Source organism: Rhipicephalus microplus, chromosome 7 (genome assembly GCF_043290135.1).
Source record: "Rhipicephalus microplus isolate Deutch F79 chromosome 7, USDA_Rmic, whole genome shotgun sequence".
Classification (NCBI taxonomy): domain Eukaryota; kingdom Metazoa; phylum Arthropoda; class Arachnida; order Ixodida; family Ixodidae; genus Rhipicephalus; species Rhipicephalus microplus.
Genome location: NC_134706.1, coordinates 101,559,649 through 101,565,648, shown reverse-complemented (window position 1 = coordinate 101,565,648; position 6,000 = coordinate 101,559,649).

The following is a 6,000-nucleotide window of genomic DNA, read 5'->3' as shown; positions in this document are numbered from 1 at the left end:
TCATCCCGGAAAAGAATACATGAACCCAAAAGTTGGTGGGAGGAGGAAGTTGAGAGAGCCATAGCAAAACGTCAGGAAGCCACTAGACAACACAGACATGCTAAGCAGCAGGGTGAACCGACAAAGGATGTTCAAAGAAAGGGGAAATCTTTCTAAGCTGTAGATGATTGCATCCCTTCAGATCAATAAAAATGATAAAAGAAAGGTAACTCAGTGGCTGGCAGAAGCACATAAAAAAGATATAAAGACAGCTGCGAAATTTCGAAATCATCTAAACTCCCGAAGAAATGAGACGAGCCTAGAGCACAAATTTATAACGACCGATCAAGGTGCTAGGCTAGAAGGGGACGAAGCTATTGAATATATAGGGACAAGGTTGACAGAAAAATGTCTACAAATAAGTTCTTTAAGCAGCACAATAGACAAGGATAAACCAAGTGGCGCTATGACTCCATTTTCACAACGAGAGTGGGAAAGGGCTGAGAAGGATGTTCCTAGTAGTACATCAACAGACTCAGATGGCATTCCGATTATGCTAATCAAAACATTATGTCCAAAATTCTAAGCAAGCTTTGAGGGAGGCAGTGAGCAAATAATAATTGATGGTGAAGTCTCCGGTGGATGGAAACTTAGCAAGATAAGCATGATCTATAAAGGAAAGGGGCACAAAGCTGACATAAACAACTACCGTCCTATAACAGTGACATCAGTGGTCTACAAGCTCGGGTGGCAGATTATAAAGGAAAAACTGCAGGCACGGATAGAGGATGAGGCAGTGCGGGGCGAACTGCAGACTGGGTTTTGAAAACACAGGAGGCTGGAAGACAGTCTGTTCTCACTGACGCAGTGTATCAAAATAGCAGAAAAGGAATACAAGCCTCTGTGGCTAGCATTTTTGGATATCAAGAGAGCGTATGATAGACTGGTTCAAGAGGACTTGTGGGGAATACTGGACACACTAGGTGTAGAAGATCGAGTCACTAATCTTTTAAAGGATACCTGTAAAGGTAACAAGGCAGTTATAAAGTAGAAAAACATGTATCCTAGCCTGCAGAGTTATAACGGGGGCTTGTGTAGGGGTGTCCTCTGTCACCCTTGTTATTCATGAAGTACCTAAAGTATCAGAGACAAAATTAGAGGGAAGTTGACTAGGCTTCTACCTCTCTTTCATCAACCAAGGAAAACTCATTGAACAGACACTACCTGCATTGATGTACGCAGATGATATTGTGCTAATGGCTGAAAAGAAGGAACATTTTCAGAGATTGATGGACATCTGCGGTTATGAGGTTAGATTTCAGAATCCGTAAGAAAAAACCAGTAGTCATAATTTTTAATGATAGTGAAGTTAGTCAGTTTAGAATACAAAAGGTCACGCTAGAGATAACAGATGAATAGAAATATCTGGGCGTATGGATAATCAAAGGGTCCGAGTACGTATGAAACAGGGCACTGTAGAATTACAATATGTGTGAGGTTGTGTGAGAGGATAATGGAATATTATCTATCCTCTCACAATATGTGTGAGAGGATAATGGAAAGAGGTCATGGTTCCTGGTCTGACGTTCGGCAATGTGGCCTTGTGCATGAGATCAGAAGTTCAAGCAAGGCTGAATAAAATAAGCAACGTAGAATATGTAGGCTTGCATTAGGAGCTCAAGAGAATACACTAAATCAGGGAGTACAAGGTGATATGGGATGGTCATCATTTGAGGGCAGGGAAGCTAGCAGCAAGATAAAATTTGAGAAGCGATTGAGAGAAAAGGGGGCGGAGCGTTTGACTAGAAAGGGATTCAGCTACTTGTACATGAAAATCTCGATACAAAATGGAGTAAGCGAATCAGAAAGTTGACTGGTAAATACTTTGAAAACAGCAGGGGGCCAAACCAAAAAGAATTGTTGGTTAAAGAGAAGGTGAAGCAAGCTGAGACCAATATGTGAAGATTTGGCATGATTAAGAAGGGCGCACTTGAGATCTGTAAAACTTTTAAGCAAGAAATTGGCAAGGAAGTGATCAATCATAATAATCGGGGTATTTCTCTACTGTTTGAGGACAGCACGGGAGTATTGCGAACCAAGTCATATTGGCCAAATACGAAGGGGTAGGCACAGTATGCAGTGCGTGTGGAGAAGAAGAGAGAACTGAAGACAACTTGATAATGTTCTGTAAAGGTTTTCGCCCTATAGTTTAGGATGACGGCGCCGAGTTTTTCAAAGCTCTGGGGTTTAGGGACAGGGAGAGAAAATAGACTTTAATCGGGTAGATTTAACTAGAAAGAGGTTATATCATTGGTAGCTAAAGTGAAGGCACTAGTTAAAATAAACCCTTCACCGCAAAGTACGATTCCTCAACCTCACTATTTAAAGAAAAAAATAATTGTGGTGTTTTTTTCACCAACTAGTACGGCTTGGTGGGGTTAGCCGTCCTACGATCCAAAGACTACAGCCATATCAATCAATCCATCAATCCAACCATCCAATTTTAGCCCATAGTGAACACTATTTTATACATAAAATCTACGGAGACTTTCGCAACTATAATAATTAAGGAGCCCGCGCTTGCAGTAATCGTGTTCTGTGATAACCGTTCTTTGTACGATAAGATTCGATCGCCATGTCGTTACGCATACAAAGCTCCGACTGCAAATGCAGTTATTAAAAAAACCTTGTGCCTCAAGTTATTGCCCTAGTGAATTGGGGCGTTCATAACGTGCAATCACACAAACTATAGGTTTTTGTTGCCGTCACGTACGTCGTTACGTGATGCCAGCACAGACCTGTAGAATACTAAGTGAATGCGCTTCGGATGATCTGTTGAATACCAACGCCATGCCTCGAAAACATTATTGCTGCCACTTGGAACCAGATACATTGTCGCACGAGGTACTGAGGTACCACTTAGGAGGGCTTATTCGTGGGCTATTTGATATAACTAACCTTAATATCACGCACGCAGGAAGAAACTCTCGCACAACCACAAATGATTGCGCTCTGTCAAATTAAACGTCGCAAATGACAAAAATTGTGGTCTTTGGCTTGTTTATGCAAAACGACTTGCATATTCAAGAAAAATGAGTCCATTGACGAAACACTCATTTGCTTATTGCTTTCTTGAAAATATTAGTGATTCTGCATTTTATTATTTCAGACGGTTTCTCCGGTCTCATGAAATTCAAGGCAACAAGCTTTTGCTGTAGACACACACATACCGTGCATGTCACCTCTGCTTTACACGTTTTATGCTAGATGAATGTTGAATATTTCACGGCAATGTTCTTGTATTACTTAAAGATACTGATTGCATGGTACTACAAAACTATTACTTCTTCTGTCAAACTTGTCAGCCTTCTTTGTATCAGATTTCTCACCACATGGCCAGTTTATTTTTTTGCACCTGCTCATGCCAGTTGTCACACTCTTAATTTAATTTTTTTTAATTATAAGTCTTCACTTCTACTATGCATGAGGAAATCCAAATTCTCTGTGCCAGGCAATTGGCTCATTTATGTATTGTTTTTATCTTTTGTTTCCCTGCAGGCAACCTCCAGTGAGCCATCTGAAGACAGCGTCCTGCTGTAAGATGAGCCAGGCTCAAGAGATAGCTCCCATGTTACAGATGATGAGCTTCCCGAAATTTCAGACAATCATGATATTGGCCTGGAAGACAGACCAAATGCACAGGACAACAACCCAGAGATTGATGGGCAGTTTTCTGACAGTTCAGACTGCGCTGAGAAACTCCAGCATATGGGCCAGACCCAGAAGACTCTGACGTCCACCATCCAGATGTTGATCTCTCGCAGTTTATTGCGAAGAGTTCATCTGTACATCTTCCTGGCATTTCCACAACTAGGTTGCAAGCCATGCTGCTGATACTTACTTTCGTTATCATGGACCCAAGTAGACGGCTCGTTGAATTTGCTCAATGCAATCTTTGGCCAAGATGATTTTCTGTTCACTAAGTATGGGTTTAAAAAACTCTGGGATTTGCTGAAATCTGGAATGGTTTAGGTCCAAAGGTATTGCTTGACGTGCCATTTTCTGAATGAAACCCATGGCCTCAACGAACAGCTCTGTCGCATTTGCTCCCAGGTATTTACACTTTCTGCACTGCTGAAGAAAGGGAGTTTTTTCATTCTGATGGACCTGAAGATACAGTTGCAGCAGTTTTGAAAAACAACGGGAAACATTGTTGGCAACAACTTGCAAAAGCTCACTTGAACCTCCTCGGATTGATTAAAAGATATTATCGATGGTGCGCTGTACAATAAGATGCCCCATGTGCTCAAGATGAGGTGGAGTGACTTGACTTTAACTCTGAGCACTGATGGCTCGCCAGTCTTCAATTGCAGCAAAGGCTCAGTATGGCCGACTCAGGTCTTACTGAATGAGTTGTCTGCTCCTCTTCGTTGAAAGATCATTCTGGTTCGAAGAGTTTGGTTCAACAAAAAATATCCACCTGCTCACCTTTTCTTGAAAGCGTTTGTTGGCAAGTTTCCAGGTCTGGGGAAGATAACATGGTCATTTGCGCTGCAAGTTGTCTATTCTGCCGTAAAGAATTCTGGATGCTGTGTTGACGCGCCTGCACGAGCTGCTTTGCTGAATTCAAAACAGTTCAACGGGTACCAAGGCTGTTCTTGGTGCCAGCAGAAAGGAACCCTTGCGGAAAGTAAAGAATTTTCAACATTGCCTAATATTGGCAAGTAGGAGTATAAGTACTAACCACTGCTAAGCCACAACCTTCGAAGCAAGAAGCAGGGGGCCTGCGTGCATTTAGCAAGAAAAAAACATAGCAGCTAGCATCGGTAGCTTTCGCTATCCACTGTGTATATGCATAAACTGTATGGGATCAAATATTTCTTGTCGTCTGCAGGCATCAGATGCTTGGAGATTGCTACTTGTTGCTCAGTTGAAGCACAGCACCGCATGTTATCAGGGTAGTATTTACAAATGGAGATTCTCGATTGACAAAATCCATTAAACTGAACTGCTATCTAAATAGAATTGACTGTAATAAAACTGGTTTCATACCTTTATATTGCACACTTGTTCGTTGCTGAGGTAATAAAGCTCCTGTTAAATGGAAAATATACTTTCCAAGGGTTCTGTTTAATGAGTGTGCCTTATATTAGCAAAAATGTCCGCTGTTCTAATGTATTCATGTCTCAAACTGTCCAAGAACGCCTTGGATACCTTGCGGCTTAAAAGCTAATACTGTGAGGTCTCTCTGATAAGCAGGGTACTACGTTATGCATTATATTAAGAAAACCAATTTTCTGGTAGCACACTGGTGTTTCTTATACACAATTGTCTGTTACATCAATGTCTCTTATAAAAGGCTTCAGTGTTATTCAACTAAGTGGAACAGAACTAAGCGGCACTATTTATTCTTCAGAAGCTGTCAAGTACCCATACAAAGGAGCGGACATGGTAGGTTGGTGCCATGATGTCGTGCTGTCAACAATGTCCCTTGCTGCAAGGAGGAACGTCACAATTGCTGGCACAAAGGAACCATCTCCTCTTGCCTAGCTGACATTGTTGGATTTAGTCTGGTGTTTACCTTCAGACTACATGCAGGGTATTCTAGAAGAAATCACACAGCAGATCGTGGAACTTTGGATGACTTCCATTGGCAAAGCTTTTTACATTGGGAAAAAACTTCCGGAGCTCAATGAGCACATCAAGAAGGTTTGTCCATCAATTTCTTTCACCAGGCTGCAAAGGCAACGTTCGGAAAGGGCCTTCTGGAAGGCAACTGAATAGAAATTCGGAATTTTGTATTGTAGTGTCTCATGTCTTGATGGAATTCCTCTACCGAACTACATCAGGCATTTCATGTTGCTTTTTTCAAAATGTTTTTATGCTGCTGAAGTAAACTGTTGAGGCTTCCGAGACCTTTATTGCTCAGAGATTGTTGCAGGGGTTAGTTCAGGTTTCCGTACTGTATGATGCAGCTGCTAAGACTTTTATTTTCATCAGCTTCTTCACTTGGCGAAATCT